Here is a 21,399-nt window from a genome sequence, read left to right on the forward strand (position 1 = left end):
CAGACTACGAGCATACCAGGCAGAGGAAACAGCAAAACGGGTGCCCAGGAAGCAAGAACATAGTAAGCTGACAAGAAAAAGGAGTATTTCAGAGGCCGAGAGGGAGACTGGCAGTCATTTTAGGAGAGTTTGGACTTTCTCTTAAGGCCGACGGCAAGCCCATGAAGGGTCTCCTGTAGGAGAGTGGCGTGGTCCAGAAAGTTTTCTGCAACATCAGAGAGAAGGGATTGCAAGGGGGCAAGGAATGCCCCCCTCAGCTACCCCAAATGCCACATCCCTGGTCTTCTGTGGGAACGACCAGGAGAGAAGGCCCCAGGGTAAGAAGACAGGGCTAGGGCTCCCTCCAGTGAACCACAGCTTCTCAACTACAGGTTCCTCCGGCATTAAGTGATTCCACCCAGGCAGACACGCCATCAGGAGCAGAGTCTGCCTGTGCCAACACACCCTCCTCCAGAAGGTGGAGAAGTGCCTGGTGTCACGGTGCTTCTCAACTTGTGCTCCCCAGACCAGAGGCATCAGTACCACCTGGGAACGTGTTGGAGATGCAAATTCTCGGCCCACCCCAGACCTAGTGACTCAGAATCTCCAGGAGCGGGGTCCAGCCAGTGTGTGTTTTAACCAGACTCCAGGTGATTCTGATGCTTCCTAAAGGCAGCAAGCACTAAGTGGGGGCAGTGCCAGCACGGGGGTGGCAGTGAGCAGAGTACAGGGTACAGAGATAGCCCCGTCTGATACCCCAACAGCACCTCCGTGCTCAAGGCCTCACACTCTACAGGGACTGTGATGTCCATTTATGCTTAAAAGGAAATACACAAAGCTTTTTGGGGGGGTGGGGTTTTTTCCTTGGTTTTTTTGGTTTTTTGGCCGCACCGCAAGGCATGCGGGATCTTAGCTCCCCAACCAGGGATCGAACCCGTGCCTGCTGCAGTGGAAGTGTGGAATCTTAACCACTGGACCACCAGGGAAGTCCACACAATGCTGTTTTTATCGATACTTAGAAATGATGCTAGCCCTGTGGACCACGGGGAAGAGTACACGGGCCCACCTCTGGAGTGGGGATGTAGTACTTCGGGAGAATTTCATTTCCCTAAGAAATGCCCCATCCTTTTCTGTGGCCCTCCTTTATTTCAGAATAGACAAAGGAAACTCCAGCTTCAGGAACAGGGACAATGTTTCTCCTCCCCCCTAGATACAGAATCTGACCACTCCAGAAAAGAAACAATGAAGCCATCCAGAAAGCGCCCGTGGTTTCATTGAAGGGTCAAGTTTCTTTCTGGAGTGGGTCAGTTTGTAAAAGTTCCCAGAGTTGTGGTCCCTGGGCCACAACTTCTCTGTGTTGTGTAACTTCTCTGTTCGTCAAGCAGTGGCAAAAAGACTCTCCCCACCATCTCCACGCTATTCTGAAAACACCCTAGACCACTCAGACAAGCTTCAGCTGGACACCAGAATGGCCAAGTTCGGAGTTTCTTTCAGCCAGCTAAGAGCTGAGAAATTCTTTAAAATGTAAATTTTTTTTTCAGCTATGAGAGAGAAACCATGCCCTAAAGCACTTTCTAGGTGGCATGAGGTCTCAGAAGAGTCAAGCCCTCCTCAAAACTGACTGGGAGGGCTTCCCTGGTGGCGCAGTGGTTGGGAGTCCGCCTGTCGATGCAGGGGACACAGGTTCGTGCCCCGGTCCGGGAGGATCCCACATGCCGTGGAGCAGCTGGGCCCGTGAGCCATGGCCGCTGAGCCTGCGCATCTGGAGCCTGTGCTCTGCAACAGGAGAGGCCACAACGGTGAGAGGCCCACGTACCACAAAAACAAACAAACAAACAAAAAAACTGACTGGGAAAAGGCCCTCAGTGGAGAAGGAAAGGTTTCTGCTGCTGGCCAAGTTCTCCTGATAAGCAGGTAAAGAAACTGGATCATTTCCTGAGCTTCTCTCTCAAAATTAAATAGACTAAAAAAAAAAAGAGCAACATAATCCCAAGCACAATTACGGTGTTTAACCTTAACTTTCATATCTAGATCACCTGGCTTTTCATTACATCTGGTCAGGTATATGTGAAATGGCCACACTAGATAGAAAGAAGTATGCCAGATGCATCATCAAAGATATTAAAGCCCCTATTACACAGCGTGCGCGTGCAAACACACACACACACACACACACACTAAGTGAATGAGAATTAGTTCTGCCTAGTGCCCCCCACCACCAGGTATCCTGGGCTCCTCCGGACATCTGAGCTATCCTCGGTGGCCCTGCCCCAGCCCTGACCTCACAGTGCCCACACTTCACCCATCACAGTCCACTCTCTTCATACCCTGATCTTTGCTGGCATTTTATGAAATTCTTCCTGTTAAGTCCTAAGTAGCTAATGTAGTGCCTGTTCTATGGATGCTTACATGTTGAATAAGAGGTTTAAAGAGAACCATTTTGCCCAAATTCCTCTAATGGTAAAATTTTAGGCACAACAATAAGTGAATTCCAGCTTTTCGCTACAGAGCCCCTTCCATACTCCTCCAATCCCATCATACTGACCACTTCCCACTTCATTTGTTTCGTAAGTGGCAGCTTATAAAAACACCTCCACCTCCTAGGATGGAGGTGAGATGGATCCTGCATTTGTAAAAATGGAGGTAAATGTTGAAACAATGACGTGCAAAGTCCATCTCCTCCATCTGTCAATTCACCTGTGTCAGAACCAAACTGCCTCTGGAGGATGAGGATCCCTTCTCCATCCATTTCTGGTCAGCGCTTACTTAGGAAGCGCTCTGTCTCCAGTGTCTGAACCCAAGCAGGGGAGAGAGTGGGAGAAGTCGGCCTCAAGACATACCTTTCTCTGCAGAGGCCCAAAGCGTACAGCCCAGTATCTCCAAGAATGCCCCAAAGCACTTAATAATCAGTGTCTGTAAAACCTTCCTAAATATAACGGCTTCAGAACTGGCTCTTACACTGTTGACAAGGGACTCTGATTTGGTCCCATCCAAGATAAAAAAAAGAGCCTTTCTGTAAGAATGAAAACATGAGTCAAGATAAAAATTGAAGTGGGTCCAATGGGACAAAAGCCAGCCCTTCACAACCAAGTATCTAAGAGGCCAAGAAAAGAACAGGTAAAGGTGCCCCTCAGACATGGCTGATAACACAGGCTCAGATGGACAGGTTTCTAAATTGCTGTTGCTCGAAAATGGTGTTTCTAGAACATGCCCAATTATAAAAACCATCCAGACACTTTGTTTAAAAAATTCAGATTCCCAGGACCCACACCAAAGCTATGAGGTCAAAACTCCAGGGCAGGGTCTGAGAACACATAGGTCTAACCAGCACCCAGCACAGGGTCAGGCAAGTTTCAGAAACAACGTTCCAAAGGAAACAATATGTAACTTTTTAAAACGTTGCAGTCACATAACTTCAAAGTGATAGGGTCTGTGTGAAAAGGCAGGCTTAACTGGAGGAAGTCAGAGCCTTCTTTAAGTAGTTAAAATTATGGAATATAATCATCAGGTAATGAGGAAGTCAATTTGATTAAAATGTAGCAAAAACAAAACCTCTCCCTTCAGCTTAACCATATTCCACCTGCAAGACCTCCCATGACCTCCCTCCCTGCCCTAAGGATGGAAGGGAATCCCCGAGCACAGCTGCTCCTTGGGGCTGTTACAGGCCGGAATGGCAGTGACAGGGTTGAGAGCCCTCAGAGTTATCCCAATAAAGACAGTCCCAAGGAGCAGGCAGCAAACTCTAAACCAGACCCTGCAGGTGCCCTCCTGGTGTCAGCCTTCACACGTCTGAGTCTCCGCCTGACTAATCCGTAGCCTCAGTCGTGTCCCAGTCTATGTGAGGCCTTGCTCCACAGGCCCAGCGGCACCAGCCTCACAGGGAGCCTATCAGCGATGCAGAAGCCCAGGCCTGCTTCATCAGAATCTGCCATTTCACAAGATTCCAGATCATTCCTGTGCACCTTCCAGCATGAGAAGCCCTGCTTTAAGGCACGGAGAGCGCCACCACGGGGAGACTCTCACCCCACCTGTACAGCCACCAGCTCACCAGCTCACCCACTGCGACCCCACACTCTAAGAGGCCTTCTTCCCTCACAATCCTTACACAAGTCTTCTCAGACTTGCTTTGTCTTGGAGCCAAATCACCATCAGCGGGGCCCAGTGACAGCTGACAATCCAAAGCCCCACCTTAGGGAGTTAAAAGGAGGCGGTAAGTACTGACGTCTCTCACATTCTCCTCCGGCTCCTCTACCTATCAGGCTCCCTGAGGGGGCAGGAATATGGACCCCACGAGCACAAATCAGTAGAGAAGATCCAAAGTCAAACAATACTACAGAATGCTGGCTCGCTCTCCGCCAGCACCATGTTAATGAGGTCGAGGTCACGAGTATGATTAGCTTCCTCGGGTATCGTGGCACGGACTCCAACCCTCTGCCCTCTAGCTGCCTGCAAAGGCTGACACGCCCCTGGTTACTAATAGGAGAATGACTGGAGAGGCTGAACAGGGCATCGGCAGAAAAGGACTCAAAGAACTTGGATGACTTGTGAGCAGAATGGATTGAAGAACAGTACTCAGCCCAGAGGGGTGGCTGACATGACAGATGACTGGTGAGAATTCAAAATCATCCCGATGGGCTGAACAACACACACCTGGATGAGAAAGCTGAAATTTGACAGGAAGAAGTGGGAAGTTCTACGGCCAAGATTTTAAAAATCAAATACACATATGTAAGCTAGAGGAAATCTAGCCTGACGACAGTTCTTGTTTTAAAATGTTTAAAACTTTTTTAAAACATGTAAGTTTTGTTGACTAATGTAGTTGCTAAGAAAGCTAACATACTTAGGGTCCGTGAGTCTAGTTTCTAGACCAAGGGGAACAGTGGTCCCTGTGTAGCACAGCTGACCAGACTATCCTCAACAGTCCCCCAGCCACCTGTCCACACAGGTGTATACACAACCTGTCCCATCTCTTCATCACTACCACCACTTGTGTTCTTATTATTCAGTATGGCCTCTGCACCCGGCTACCGTTCTTTTTGGCTTTGGATTATAGTTTAAACATTCCCCACATCAGCTTAGCTCCCTTTAATGCTGCCTTTTCTTTACTAATCAAGAAAAGAACAACAGACCCGAGCACAAATTGGAAAAAACACATTTAAAAAAAAAAAAAAAAAAAAAGACAAGACAACCTAAGCAACCCATTTACCAAAAGGATTCAAACCCAAAAGACCTACAGTCACCTGTGTAAGCTGGCACCCTAGGCTGCATATTACAGCATGGATCTGTGCAGAATCGCAATCAGGTTGGTAAATTATGAGCTTCCAGCACAGAAAAGCCCTGAAATGGCTACAATACGAATGAGCAAATGACAGAGTAAATATCTGTTTAGACATACTTCCCTGTGCAGAATCATCTTCTAGGAATGGACAGTTAGCCATTAAAAAAAAAAAAATGTGATTATTAGATTGTTTTTCAAGTTGTGAGCCCGTGTTTTCCTTACGTGTATATTTCAAATACAAAGGGTAGCCATTTACAAACACAAAAACACCAATTACTGGTGAAGTCTGTAGTTGCCAGACTGGCCAGTCTATTATTTTTAATTTCAGAAAACTTGATCCCTATGGGTGAGAGTAAAGTTATAAATTTTTAAGAGGTTAATTTGTCCTGAGTAATAAGTGTGTCATGCACCACTTATCTGAAGATTAAATGTGGCTACTGTCTATGCAGTTACAGGCATCTTTAAACAACTGGCTAACTGCCTCAAAACGTGAAAACAACATGTGAAATTCAGCCCAACTGCAGCCTGCCCCAGGAGAAAGGAAGCTTGAACTCCAGGTGCCCTTGACAACACAGCTCAGTGTGGAAAGAGAGAAATTGCTGAACAATAGAATCAGTAGAGGAAAGAGAGTCCCTCTGATTTTCCGGGAATGTGGGGAGGTTGATGCTAAAGGGATATTTAAGATCTCACTGCTGGTTTGAGTTCTACTGAACACTGAAACAACTGAAAACAAGAAAAAAAAAAAACAACTTACATGTGAGTATAGTATATTTTTATAGATACAGATGTTCAGTTAGGTACATATCAATCTGACAGATGTTTACACATTTAGATATAGAAGTGAAACACCTCTCAGATCACACTTAACAGTGTTCATGAAAACATATAAAGCGTACCGACAGGAAGGAGTGGGTCCTTCCCTATTGTTGGGAGGAAGCTGCCCCATTCTGGCTCTGGGTCACAGGACCCAGGCCTGATTACATTCCTCCACAACTACATTGACAACAAATAGGAATTTCAAGTCTTTTTAAAGACAGAGACCTGCTTTGCCATGGATGTAGCACAGATGTAAGGAGGTGTATGGTGCTGTGGCCAAAACTGCTGATACAGTTTTGCACAAAAAAAAGAATGGAAGAAAACACCAACAACTGTTTTGTTCTGGTTTTTTAAGTAACATCTACTTTTAAAAAATCTGAAAAGCAGAAAAGTAAAGAAAATAGTCACCTGTAACCCCACGAGTCCAAAATAACCAGTCAGAATTTTAGCCTACATCCTTGCAGTCTGTCTAGGCTACCAGTTTTCCTTTCAATGGCAGATCAGTTAGGCAGGCAAGAGCAAGGCGAGGCATTATTGCTGGTTACACAGACTAACGATGATTAATAATTCCCACTGGCCGTACCCTAAATCCACAACAGTAAGAGGACTAAGGCTGTACACAAATCAAATAGCGTGTCTGCCCTTTAACAGGCATTCACTGGGGCCTACTTTGCACACGTTTTTTTATTCCACAAATGAATGAAATTCAAATTAACAAGCCCCTTGAGGGCCATATGGTAACTTCAAAAAAGAAGGCAGATAAGCCTTGTCCCTGGTGGAAACGAAAACACTAGTTCTCCAAGTACAAGTTCTCAAGGTGCCTACAGACTGGGTTCCTAGGAAAAGCCCTCCTCCTGGCTTGCGGATGGCCACAGTCTCACCATGGTGGAGAGAGCATGCTCCAGACTCTCCCTCTTCTTAGAAGGACACTAATCCCATCATGGGGGCTCCACCCTCATGACCTCATCTAAACCTAATTACCTCCCAAAGGTGCCCCCTCCAAATACCATCACAATGGGGATTAGGGTTTCTATTTAGGAATTCGGGTAAGAACACAGTCTGTCCAGAATACATAGATGTGTCGGGGGTGGAGGAGGATCAATGTTATCAGTTGTATATCCTAGCTATTAAAAATGTTCAGGGCTTCCCTGGTGGCGCAGTGGTTGAGAGTCCGCCTGCCGATGCAGGGGACACGGGTTAGTGCCCCGGTCCAGGAAGATCCCACGTGCCACGGAGCGGCTGGGCCCGTGAGCCATGGCCGCTGAGCCTGCATGTCCGGAGCCTGTGCTCCACAACAGGAGAGGCCACAACAGTGAGAGGCCCGCGTACCACAAAAGAAAAAAAAAGTTCAGAGCCATTCTATGTACATTCCTCTAAATTATCTCAGTTCAAAACAATAAACAGGTCTCACAAGTCGGCAAAATAACACCAGTAAGAGTCTGATCATTGAAGGCCAGGGTCAGGGGCTTGATTACCCCGTTAGTCCCGTTGAAAGGATGAAAGAGAAAAATTCAGTTACAAGGACACAGATTACTCTCACCCTGAGCACTATTCAGTAAACCTCAAGAGACCAGCCAACCACTTGCTGCTACTGTAAAAATAACTCCGTCTTTCATCTCCAGCTCCAGACCTCTCTTCCTGCCTGTGGATCCAATGCTCTGCTGGGCGTCTCTCCCTGGGCGCCTCACAACTCAGCTGTGGATTCAACTGAACTCGTTACTCCTCACCATCTCCCCAAACTGAGGTTCCCATAGCTGTTTAACTCAGTGAAAGGCGCCATGACCCACTCCAGTCACCCTGGACTCCCTCTTACTAAGAGCCCACCCATGGGACATGACCGAGGAAGTGCGGTCAGCCTCTCCAGGTCTCTCCTGCTCTCCCTCACCAAGTCCCACCGGGATTCCTGTACTAACCTCCCGGCTCACCTGCTATCCCCGGCCCTGGCCTCCTTGTCACCGAGCCCACCTAGAGTTCCTTCTAAAGCACAATATGATCAGGTCAATCACCTGCTGCAAGTTCCCCGTCTTCCACACAGGTTTCGAGATGAAGTTCAGACTCCCCAGCTCAGCACCCAAGACCCAGCACCCTCAGGGACTTCCCTACGCCACGCTGCCTCTAGTCCAAACGGCTACTCTCAGTGCCCTGTTGACCTTATACCATTTCGAGCCTTCTAGACTCCAAACATAATGCATTCTTACTGTACCAGGTATTACTGTAACTTTAAAAGTAATGGGGAAAAAAAAACCTTGAGGAACTAAGTCTCCACTCTGCCCTTTACTCTCGGGCCCGCCTCCTACAGCAAAGGGTCCAGTATTTTAAGTACTAGACCAGGCTCTTCCCTGGGCACAATCTGGGTTTTATAAGCTGATGATCAGATCTGACCTCTGATTTCTTCTTTGCCTTTCTAAGGCTGTGAAGTCTCACTTCGGAGAAAAACCCGTTTGTTCTCATGGCACTTTGACTGGTGATTCTACTCAAACAGGACACATGCTTTATTATAAAGCACAGAAAGAAACAGGCTCCCCCTTCTTCCTTCTCCCTGTGGAGGACCCATAGGACCAGCAGGCCCCGGCCACCACCCCCAGCCAGATCACTTCCCTGCAAGCTGGCTGGCTTGTGGAAGAGAAGCACGCCCAGCACGCTGCTTTCCCAGCGCAGGCACTTCTAAACAAAAAAGAGAGTTTCTTGGGTTTATGGAGCTCCTTCGCACACAGAATTTGCTTCTCCAACTAGAATGAGTGCTCTGTGAGTGGAGAGGCCTACTCTTGGTTCTTGCTATGCTCCCAGAGGCCAGAACAGAGCCTGGCCCATGGAAGAGGATCCATGGGTATTTGCTGAATGACTGGATAAAAGAATGGATGGATGAGCAAACAGGCATTCCTCCCAGATTAGAAAAGAAATATACAGCATAGTTCCCCAGCTCCAAAAACTACTGTTTTGCTAAGAATGCCTTTTGTTCGTTCTGCAGCTAGGTACAACCTTAGGAAAAACTGGGCAATGTTCCATTAACCCCAAGACATACTATAAAGGTGCTTTTTGGAATAAATTCTAGAGATCAGGTATTTGCTAACTATTTGTATTTTTCTAAGAGCAGTAAACACTAAGAAAACACTACTTTAGAATTCCCAAGAGAGACACCACGTCCACCACTCAAGTTTTCTCTTTTTTCTTAAATAAAATGGCGATATTGACTTTGGTGGGACCTGGAACCTGAGAAGGTGCCTTTGCAAGGGGGGCAGTGAGGCTTGGAATTACAGGCCACACCTGTGCTCAGGTCCTCAGACCCACACGGAGCCTGCACTACACATTCCCCACAGCTGGAGTCCCAGAAAAGGCTGACTAGAGGGGCCAAAAAGATGCAGCCTACAAGTTCTAGAAAGATCAAATATTTCTGAGTGTGGGCTGCTGGGGGCACAGGGACAGCCTCAACTAAGGGTCGACCATCGGCCGACCCAAAATCAGCAGTTGCTCCAAGTCAGCTCCCCTTGCAGCCCGGCTCTCTGAATGGCACTGCTCTCTCCCGAGCATTTGAAATACTTGACAACCATCATCAACATTTTCTGAGCACTCACCCAGCGTGAGGGACCACCCTAAGTTCTATGCAAAAGTACATAATCATAGTTAACCTTCCAGGTGATTCTTGGACTTGAACTTTATTACCATCATTTTACAGACGCAGAAACCAAGGCTGAGAGAAATTAAGTAACTTGTCCCAGGTTTAGGTAGTAAGTGACACCTCTGGAAACTCAACAGTCCCAATTTTGGGTCTCCTACATTTTGGTCTCCTATTTTGTCAATTCTTTGCAATGAAGAAGTTGAGAAGTTGTATGTGCTGTCCATTAAAAATGGATACTTTTCTATATATTTTCTATCTTCTCCTACTATGAACTTTTCCTCCCTGCCCTGCCCAAACACTACATGCAGTAAAATCTCTTTAATTCGTCAGTCCACACATCTGAGCCCATCCACATGCATAAAGAGCATATATTACTTTTTCCAGAAGGCACCGTTTTGCTCTAATCCACAAAGATTCATTTTCCTTCCTATAGACAAATTACTGGTTCATGTCTCGCGACTCAAATTATATTATATTCAAGAATGCTCATTTGCAGTGTAATTATTCTTCTTAATTGGACTGCTCTGAAGACAAATGGTTTCCCCTCCCTAACCCCATCAACTCCTGCACCACACAATGTCTTTTTTCCTGGCATAAAATGTTTGCTGCACCCGTTGCAAACACACCACAACAATCCACACTGTCTGCTCCCTGTGTGACCACTTAGGGAAAATATTATCATGACGTTGGCTTTTATCTGGTATTACCTCAAACTCCTCCAGTATTATTTCATCAGAATCAGATCTCTGACAGAGATTAATAACAAGTCTATCACAGTATGACAGCAAAAAGAAATGAGAATCTTGGGTTTTCTTTTCCCTATCTGTAAAAACATTTAATCTCCCCACCAGCATGTGTTCCCTATCTCTTACATTTGAAAAGGAGAAGTCGTTTTTTAAAGAGGACCAGTAGAAAAGAGGAATATCCGGGAAAGGGCAACGCCAGAGAAATTCGCATCCATCATCGCTTAAACCTGGCGCGGGTGGAGCTCTCTCAGGCGAATGGGCGAAGCAAAAGCAACGTGCGGAGGAGAAACGTCCCTCGGAACTCGGTTACTCAGGTTTAACTCTCCGCACCAGGCTCTAACAGCTCCCCCTCTCCCTCCCGCCCACACCTCTCCCCTCTCGGGCTCCAGCACACACACGTCTACAGAGGCCGCTTTGCGATTTCAGACAGAAGCTCTCCGTTTACTTGTGGGTCGCTGATGGCAAGCTACAGGAACGCACACACAGTAGAAAACGCGCTAAATACAGGAAATGGCCCAGGTGGGAGTGAGGGTGGGGGTGGGATGGGGGGTGAGACTTTACTCCCACTGAGGAAACAGCTCTAGGATTCTCATAAAACTCACGACCCTCCTGAAACGGGAGAAAAGGTGAACAGGATTGAAGAAAATGCTTTCGCCCTTCAGAGTTCAAAGGACACCAGACCGCTGAATGAAAGAGGAAAAAGGACACACACACAACTCTGTGCCTAAAAAACGTCCGGAAACACAGAGTCTCCCCCCGTCCTTCACCCCATCCCTTGGGTTCAACCCACTCAGGCCAGATGTGGTCTTCCCCACTCCACGCCCACCTCCTCCTCCAGCCCGCACCCCCAATCCCTGCGCTGCCCACAAAAATGCAGCCCAGATCTGAGAAGCCGCTGACGTCTGTGGCCGGCGTGACCCACACGCCACAGACCAGGCCCCGCGGGGGCGACGGCGGGGCGGCCCCAGGGCGCTGTACCAGGCGCGCTGAGCCCCGCGCCAAGCTGCGCCCGGGACCCGAGCGCCGGTCGCAGTCCGCCGGCGGTGGCGAGAGAGCTGGGCTCGCGCCGGCTTCCCGGCAAATCGTCTTTCCAGGCACAACTTTTTTCCACTTCTGCTGCGGGCGACCAGAGCCGAAGCGGCGCTCCCTCCCGTTCCCAGCGTCCAGCACCCGTCCCGCCAGCACCTACCCGTCCCGGTCCTCCCTCCCCTCGGGCTCCTCGGGCGCCGGGAAGAAATTCCCGCGCCGGCCGCCGCGCACGCAACCCGGACTCCGCTGGTCGCCGACGGCTCCGCGAGCCCCGCGCCGGGTGCCCTACCTGGCGGAGGCTGCGGGCTTTCCCTCCGCAGAGCGCGCGGGCCCGGCGACCTCAACTCAGCCGGTCCCGGCTCGGCGATCCCGGCTCCGAGCCCGCAGCCTTCCCCAAGCCGGGGCTTACCGTTACGCCTCCTCGCAGCCACCTCTGCCTCTCTCTCTCTCGGTCTCTCTTTCTCTGGCCCGGCCGGCCACTCGGGGAAGGAGGAGGAGGAGGGAGGGGAGGGGAGAGGAGAGGAGGCGGCGAGAGGAGGGGGCGATTGAGGGAGGGAGAGGGTCCCCGGGCAGGGGAGGAGGAGGACGAGGAAGAAGAGGAGGCGAGGAGAGAGCGCCGACCTCGGCCGCTGCCGGGGCTAGCACGCAGGAAGGGGAAAGAGGGGCGGGGGCAGAGAAAGAAAGAGGCCGCCGAGCCTCCCTGCCCAGGACCCGGCCCCGCGCCGCTGCCCAGTCACCATCGCCGCCGCGTCCCGCTCTCGGGCGGCGTCGGGGGGAGGGGTCGGGGCCTGGGGCTCTCCCGGCGCGGCGAGCTGGGCGGGGCGGGCGGCCTGGGACGCGGCGGGGGCGGGCGGACGAGGCCCGGCCTCCGGGGGGAGTGTCCTGCGGGGCCCGGGAGGGTGTGGGCGAAAGGGGATCCCCGAGAGGAGGGGCGGAGGCCCGGGGTCCTGGGAGCCGGTCTCTGCGCCCGCCGGGCGGCGGCAGCGTCTCCCGGAGTCCCGCCAGAGTCCCCCGCGCCGCGCGGGGGAACCTCCGAGCACAGTTCCGGGAAATCGTCTTCGGAGCCCGGAGAGCGCGCACCGCCCGGCCGGGGAGGCGGGGAACGGCGAAGTCGGAGTCGGGGGTGAGAGCCCGGACTCTTTCGGCGGAGAGCGTGCTCGGCAGCGCCCGGAGCGGTTCCCCAGGCGGGGCCCGAGCGGGAAGAATGTCCGCCCGCTGGTCCTGGAGAATCCAAAGCGGGAGGGTGGGCTGGGGGTGCCTGGACCCCATCCTCGCCTTCCTCGCCCGGAGTCGAGGCTCCGGGCGTAAATTTCCTCGCCCTGAGAGTCTCTAAGAAAGGAAACTCAGTGCGAACAGACGCGAAGAATATACGTAAATTGCTTGGAATCCTGAAACATCTTCCCCTGAACTTAAAATATGGTTTCGGGGTGAATTTCTAAGGCACTTTAGCTAATAGTCTGGAAAGGCATCTTTGCCCAGAGAGGGGACTCACTAACTGGCCCCCACCGCCCCCGGGGGGGGGAGCAAAGAACCCAGAGTTAAATGGCCACGGATTAAGGTGACAAGATTCCTTGTGATTTCAACGTCGGGACGCAGCATTTAGCCAAGCAAACCCTTCTTGTCTTTTTTTCCTGGCAAACTTGCTCCTGTCCCCAGCTTCTCAGCCTCTCGTCTGGGTCACCTGTAGCCACTAGTCGCGTGAACTCAGACCCTAGCGGTCAGTTTGGGGCCTCTCTCCTCCACTGCCAATAACCGCTCCCATTGATTCTTTAAGGTCCTTCCAATTGCCCCGTCCTTTCCAAGCCCACTGCCACCTTCCTGATTCCCACTGATTCGGGACTTCATAGCTTCAGTGACCTCCTCCCTGGTTCCCTGCTTTGTCCCTCGTTGTACTGGCATCCATCTGCACACGCCTAGCCTGCACGCTAATGGTTCTAGAACACCGCTTTGACAGGCTACTTCCTGTTCTAGAAGCTCTAGGAGGCACTTTGCCACAGAAAATTATGAATTACTTAAAAACTTTTCCATTCAAAGCCATCCACCTACCCACTTCTTGGAGCCTGGCACTCTCACCAGCGTGGGGGGATCCTCCCCTCCCCCGAAGTTTCCATACTGTATGAAACATGGGAGGTGGTGATGCTCTTGCCAGAACTGGAATGCTGTCTTTCATCTTCTCCCACAGCCAAACCCCACTTATCTTCGTTGAAAATGAAGTTTGTAGTACAACATTTCTTCTATAAAAGGATGTGTGTGATCTTCCCACTTTTGAAATCATGCACTAGAAATAACAAAGCTTATGGGGGGAATAGGATAAGAAACAAACAACTCAGAAGTTATGTAACACTGCAACCAGAGCACCAGCAAAAACAGTAACCATTCCAAAAAACATGCTAGCAGAGTTTAAGAGCCACGTTCAATTCCTAATAAATGTTACAGTAAATATAAATATAGGACTTTACCTTTATAAAAAGATGGAAGTAACTGATGAAGAGATTGGAAGGAGAGTTGTTTGAGGCTGCTGAGTTAGGAAGATAAGCACAAAATGTACAAGTAAGAGGTGAATTCACCCCTCCCAAGTGAGAGCTCATGGTCAAACCAATCCAAGAGAAAGAACATAGAGTGAATGAACATCGGGCATAGCACTGTGTGTCCTCCCCAACTGGCATTCTGCTGTGTTTTGTTTGCAGCTGCTGTTTCTTGATGGTGCAGAATATTAAGGTGCTGGCAACAATTGCATATGAACCAACATAACCACTGCATTTTACTAATATCCTTTCCCTACACATCAGTCATGAATGAGTTAATTTCTGTTACACATGCTTTCATTACACAAACATGCTGGTAACAGAGTAGACTGTACTGTACTGAATTGCATGCTTAGAAAATAGATTCTACTTCATTCCACACATCTGTTGAGCACTTACTATATGCCAGGGACTGTTTGAGGCACTGGGAATGCATCGGTGAATAAAGAGAAACACAAAAATGTCTGCCCTCGCGGACGGTGGGAACTTGAACATGGCCTCACAGGATGATCCATATTATTGAGTTGTATTATGTTTCATATCTATGTAACTTGATGCCTCATCTACATTGTAGTCTCTTTGAGGGCTAGAGTCAAGCCTCATATCTGTGTATCTTTTGCAATGTCTGACACAGTAAATACCTACCGGAATATGTAAAAAAGGGAGTTTACACCCATTTTATTCCTTGTGTTACTGAATTCACAGGAGAACCACCTGGGAAATCTAAAAAGAAAGTTTTTTTCAGGACCATGTTTGTTGCTATTTGGACTAAAATCAAAGCAAGTATCCCCAGATAGGGTCATTTGGATCTGAAGTGTAGATAAATTATGCTTAACAGGAAGCAAGAAAATAGGCATGGGCAGGGGAGGGAGGACAGAAGGAGAGAGAGGCTAAAAGGTGTAGTTCAAGAAGAAAGTGCCTGCTAAGTTCTCTGGAAAGGCAGGGCTGGAGAAAGAACAATAGCGGGAACTTTGGGTTATTGTGAACGCTGCCTCTATCGTGGGCTTCAGCCAAATGTTCAAGAAATATTTACTGGGAGATAAGTGAGGAGGAAATTATAAGAAATTAAAGGGTACCTACAATGTTTGGTCAGATGACAAGGAGACCTTGGGAGAAAATAATTATGAGCCAGTGGGTCATAAGGTAAAATTACAGTGGTGCCTGGCTAAAATGTTGTGATTCTGAACTTACCTGCCTGTGCAGATCACTCATTTCTCTTAACATTATACCCCACCTAGTGTAACTGGCATCAACAAAGCTAGATATTTTTCATGTGTGAACACTTTTTATCCTATCCTGAGTATGAATCTGGAATGTAAATAAACTATGCATTTATGACAGATACATTGGATATATTTTTATGATTGTCAGCATACTGAATGTTGATTAACTTTATTTTATTTTTTTAACATCTTTATTGAAGTACAATTGCTTTACAATTGTGTGTTAGTTTCTGCTTTATAACAAAGTGAATCAGCTATACATATACATATATCCCCATATCTTCTCCCTCTTGCGACTCCCTCCCACCCTCCCTATCCCACCCCTCTAGGTGGTCACAAAGCACTGAGCTGATCCCCCTGTGCTATGCAGCTGCTTCCCGCTAGCTATCTATATTTGGTAGTTTATATATGTCCATGCCACTCTCTCACTTCATCCCAGCTAACCCTTCCCCCTCCCTGTGTCCTCAAGTCCATTCTCTACGTCTGCATCTTTATTCCTCTCCTGCCCCTAGGTTCATCAGAACCTTTTTTTTTAGATTCCATATATGTGTGTTAGGATACGATATGTGTTTTTCTCTTTCTGACTTACTTCACTCTGTATGACAGACTCTAGGTCCATCCACCTCACTACAAATAACTCTATTTTGTTGATTAGCTTTAAATTTGTCTCTTCATCTTCATAAAAATCTACCACTCAGAACCAGTCCCCCCACCCCCATTCTGAGAGCTTGCTGTTTCCTAAAACTGTGATCATAGGATATCAGTGCTAGACACAAACTTGAAAATCCATGTCTTTTGAAGATCACATAAAAAATGAAACAATTTAAGCTGAGAATCTCTTCAAGGAAACTAGCAAAATTAGTTTACCAACTTGGGGTCCTCTGAAAAATCACTCTCTTAAAAATTTTCATTCTGCCTTTTTATTCCATGGATCGAATTATACAAAGAAGCCATCTGAAATTCTAAGAATCCATTTTCCTTGACAAGTACATGTTGATAAAAGGCAATTTTGAAGGGCTCTACTGATTTAAAAGGGCTCTGTCAATTAAAATCAGTGCTCTCTGATCTATGTGAGACAGAAGCCACCCTTTGGGCCATAGCAATGACCTGGCCAAAGTCTCCAATGGACTTAGTAATGTCATATCTCAATTTCTGCTTCCAACTGGCAGTTAAGTCAAGGGTGAAAATTAAGCCTGTAAATACAAAAGAAATTTCCCCCCATTACCAAGGTGCTGTTGAATCTATTGAATGAGGATAGCAAAATGTCTCCAACTGAGAACAAATATTACAAGTGCAGATAAGCGTGTAGGATTTTCCAATAATCACATAAAGGGACAGCAGTAGGACCAAGTCAGCCATGGGCTCCTGATGAAATCTCAATGAACTGTAGAAAAGACTTCCTTTTCCCTGACGGATCTATGAAGGACACTGTCCACACTCAAGCCAAGGAGAAACATGGCCCTGAAAATACAGCACGGCTAAGTCACGGGAGAAATAAGAGCACTGAACTTTGGGCATTTGCTCTCTTCTGGAAGAAATTGAGGGCTGTCAGCCACTTTTATCTTCCAGCCACAGTATCTACCTCCAGGCCTTCCCTTCTTCTATCAATGAAGCAATAGTCTTAATTTGCCACTGACTTCTCCTAAAGTAATCGTCAAATTTCCTGCCTCTACTTCCAGAACTAGACTTCATGTGACTCTGGCAAAACTAAACCCAAGGAGGTGCTTCATTTATTTCCTCCTATTATGTCATCACGGCCATAAACAAATGTATCTGGCCCTCATCCAGGTGAGCTTACCGTGAAGTGAGGTGGAAATTTCCATATGAGAGAATGTTTTATTGCAATATTATTTTATAAGTTGCATGCAAATTCTGCAACATTCTTAGCTGCTCAATAATATGTAACTGGCAGACTCAATTCACTGAACTTTTATTCACTCTGAATCTTCACCTGCATACATTTTCCTGGATTACAAACCTTTCTCTGGAAGAGGTACAAAATACAAAGAAGCTTGGGGGATTAGCTGTCTTACAGTGTTCATGACACACATAAAACCACCCCGAGAAAGCATGCTGTAGCCCTTTATAAGAACAACGCTGTGCATCTGGTCCCTGACTTGTGCTTTCAGGAGCTTTCTGTTTTCGATTATGAATTATGTGTTGCTCTCAAAACCTCTAATAGGTACGGTTTTACTGTTACCCTCACTAGTACCTACAATGAAATTTGGAAAATATTCAGCCTGTTTTAATAGCAACGCCAGGATGAGAATTTGAGGAAATTCCTGCTGTTTTCTTGCATTGTGAAGAGGATACCTGTGCCTAATATAACCCAGACTGAAAAAAAACCTAATCTCCAATCTGAAAACCTGGCCTATAAGAAACTTTTTTTTCTTTTTCTTTCTCTTACAATTCTCTTTCTGGAAACAAGGAGCATAAACATGTATATCTGTAAAACTAGCAACTGTCGGGCACCCTATTTTCACACAGTGCTAGAGTTAGAATATATATTATTTTCTATGGATAATAAAAATATTTAGAATTATGGATTATAACATGTACTCTACCTACTTCCAAATGGCCCTGGAGTAACTTGTTATTAAAGACAACAGAAGGAGGTAAGAGATCCTCTTGCCGGGGTCCTGGATTAACATAGTTGAACATTAAATTTAGCTCTGGGCTTCCAAGAGTCAAGACAAGAACGACATACAATGAATAATATAGTTCTCATGGTCTGGCAAAAACATCATAGCTGTTCTTAAGTTAGGCAAACTTTTTCCTGGCACTAACTTCTAAGAGGAATTGAGTCATGGGAATCTTTACATAAGCGACATTGAACAATCTAAACATCTAGGTGCAGCATCTTCACTGAAAGAAAGCAACAGATTCTTGCCCTGCAGAGCAGAGAGGGTAAAAAGTTAACAAGAGATGACAGAATTGTCTAGACTGTGTTTCTGTCATTGCTGAATCTGCACTATCTAAACTTAACTTCTACCCAGACTCTGGGACCCAGAAGATACTCTCTGTGCTCTCACTTAAGAAAAGAAAAAGAATGGAGCTTGTATCAACTGAATTATGCAAAAAAATAATGCCATTTCTTCGTTGACTTCACAAATCTTTCTCAATTCTAAATCTTCTATTATTTCACATAGAACTCATTTGACAACTATGACCTGTATTCATTTCAGAACAACCTTGGGAAGGGTTTCAATGAAAACAAGAAATAAGGACAAGGCTAATCCACTCACATAGTTGAGATTAGTTCTAGCTTTTCTTCCAACAGGATGGCATTGTGCTATGCTAATTATACAAAATAACATTCAACACTTTTGAGGTCATATAAATGAGAATAGCATGTGCTGTGAAGTTAAAATTAACCACAAAGCTAGTTTTTATAGCTGACGAGTGTTTTCTTGAAATATCCTGTGAAATTTTGCTGTTAGACAACTGTCTCAAAATAGTTACAAGTATTCCTTTAATTTCCTAGAGTGTCATGAGAAAAATGTTTGATATTAATGAATTCAAGTCCCTCCACTGCCTTCACATGCAGCTTGTGTTCACTGGATGTGTGGTAAGGAAAGTTCCTTGTTATGAAAAGACCATGGGTTTGAAGTCCTAGGGACTGTGTACAAATCCCACTTCTTTCACCAGTTACTAAATTATTTTAAGCAAGATACTTAACCTCTCCAAACTTCAGTTTCCTTGCCTTAAAATGGGGATAATTCTACCTATTGCATGGGGTTATTACAACTATTACATGATTGTTATCACAACATATGTGAAGGCGTCTACTATAATGTGTAACATATAATAGTGCTCAGTAGATGTTTATTTCCTTCCCTGACATCCATATTCTTGCAAAAAGAATCTTCTCCCAGTTCAAGGAGACCACTCTTCCCAACTTGCCAATACACAGCTTTCCTAGTCTTCTTTTAAAAAATGTTATGAAAATCAAAACACTGAAGTGTTATCATGATGACAGACATATAGCTCAATGCAGTAAAATTGAAAGTCCAGAAATAAACTCTCACATTTATGGTCAACTGATTTTCAACAAAGTGCCAAGACACTTTAATGGTGAAAGAATAGTCTTTTCAACAAATGGTGCTGGGACAACTGGATATCCAACATACAAAACAAGGTATATGAATCCCTACCCCACACCACACCAAAAAAATTAGCTCAAAATGGATCATACAACTAAATGTAAGAGCTAAAACGATAAAACTCCTAGAAGAACACATAGGAGTAAATCTTAATGACCTTAGGTTAGGCAATAACTTCTTAGACATGACACTAAAATCACAAGTAACAAAAGAGAAAAATACATAAACTGTACTTCATAAAAGCTAAAAACTTTTGTGTGACATGAGGACACCATCAAGAAAGTGGAAAAAAAATAAAATGGGTTAAAATATTTGCAAAATATGTTCCTGACAAAGGATGTGTATCCAGAATATATAAAGAATGCTTACAAGTCAATAATAATAATAAAATAAAAAATGGGCAAAGAATCTAAATAGATATTTTTTCCAAAGAATAAATACAAATGACCAATAAGCACTTGGAAAGATGCTCAACATCATTAGCAGTCAAGAAAATGCCAGTGAAAACCACACTACACATACGAAGGTAACTAAAATAAAGAAGACTGATAATAACAAGTATTGGTGAGGAAATGGAGAAATTGAAACTTTCAGACATCGCTGGTGAGACTGTAATGGTGTAGCTATGTTGAGAAACAGTCTGATAGTTTCTCAAAAGGCGAAACATAGAATTACCATATGACCCAGAAATTTCCCTCTTGTTATATACCCAAGAGAAATAAAAACATGTCTACATAAAAACATGTACAAAAATGTTCAAGCAGTATTATTCATAATAGCCAAAAGGTGGAAATCCAGATAGCCATCAACTGGTGAATGGACAAAGAGAAAGTGGTATATATACACACAATATGCTCTCATTTTGTTCAGCCATAAAAATGAATGAAGTAGTGATACATGCTGTAACATGGATGAACTTTGAAAACATTATGCTAAGTGAAAGAAACCAGTGATTGAAGATTGCATATTGTACAATTCCATTTATATGAAATGCCTAAAATATGCAAATTTATAGAAATAGAAAATAGATTAGTGGTTGCCTAGGCTGGGGTGGAGTTTGGGGGTAGTGGTGAGGAGCGACTGCTAATCGGTACAGATTTCTTTTGGCGGGGGCGACAAAAATGTTCTAAAATTACGTTGTGTGGTGGATGCACACCTCTGTGAGTATACTAAAAACTACTGAACTATACACTTGAAGTGGGTGAATTTTATGGTACATGAAATACATCTCAATTTAAAAAAAGAAAAATGATAGGAGAAAATGGTTGCGCTATCAGATACAACCAGGAATAATTTTGGTAAACATTTGCTAAACACTTACTGTGTGTAGGGAGGATACAAAGATGACTAAGCATGGACTCCATCCTCAAAGAGCATAAAATCTAGTGAATGGATGTAGTTCAATGAAGATCAATCATATTTTGATTGCCAGTGGGGCCAGGATTCAATAAATAGCTGTAATACATAGCATTCCTCTAATACACAGCGCTGAGCACTGTGTTAAGCTTAGGGATACAGAGTTTGCATGTCCCAGTCCTCTAAAGGCACTCAGCCTTTTGGGGGTGAGAGGAAGGATCTAGGTAAAAGTGCTGTGCTACAGATAAGAGCAGGTGCCATGGGAGCCCAGCAGCAGTGAAAACAGGTGAGGAGAGGGGAGGGTATTAGAGGAGGTTCTCTGGGGGTTGTGACCTTGTTTTCATGACTGAGTAAGAGTTCGCAAGGTGAAAGGTAGAAGGCAGTCCACTCAGACAAAGGATACTGCCTGCACAAAGGCCCCGAAGCACCAGAGAATGCATGGCTGAGGGCATTCAGGGAGGAAAAGCGAGGGATGAGAAGAAGTTGACTGGGGAAGGAGGGTGGATGGCAGTGGGACCACTAACATCCTAAGAGTCACGTTAAGTAGTTCAATCCGAGGTCCATGGGAAGCCGTTGGAGGTTTTAAATCCCAGGAACCATCAGATCTTGTTTTAGACAGATTGCTCTGACTGCCATGTGAAGAGATGGATTGGACGAGAGCTATACCGGGAATGGAGAAACCTACCTTCCAGGAGAGGGGATGAGGACTTACACTGGTGATGGCAGTG

At 46.0% G+C, this 21,399-nt stretch overlaps 1 protein-coding gene across 2 annotated transcripts in view; it reads right to left on the reverse strand.

Moving 5' to 3' along the window:
* The window catches only part of LHFPL2 (LHFPL tetraspan subfamily member 2), a 182,470-nt gene extending 170,376 nt beyond the window's left edge, over window positions 1-12,094 (reverse strand). For both annotated transcript variants that reach the window (XM_029216965.1, XM_029216964.1), the window contains exon 1: window positions 11,874-12,094. The gene's annotated coding sequence lies outside the window, so the exon portion shown is untranslated. The remainder of the gene's footprint in view (window positions 1-11,873) is intronic.
* Between the last annotated feature and the right edge of the window lie 9,305 nt (window positions 12,095-21,399).

The sequence above is a fragment of the Monodon monoceros genome, unplaced genomic scaffold, assembly GCF_005190385.1.
Source record: "Monodon monoceros isolate NGI ecotype Baffin Bay Population unplaced genomic scaffold, NGI_Narwhal_1 Super_Scaffold_12, whole genome shotgun sequence".
In the NCBI taxonomy this organism is placed as follows: Eukaryota; Metazoa; Chordata; class Mammalia; order Artiodactyla; family Monodontidae; genus Monodon; species Monodon monoceros.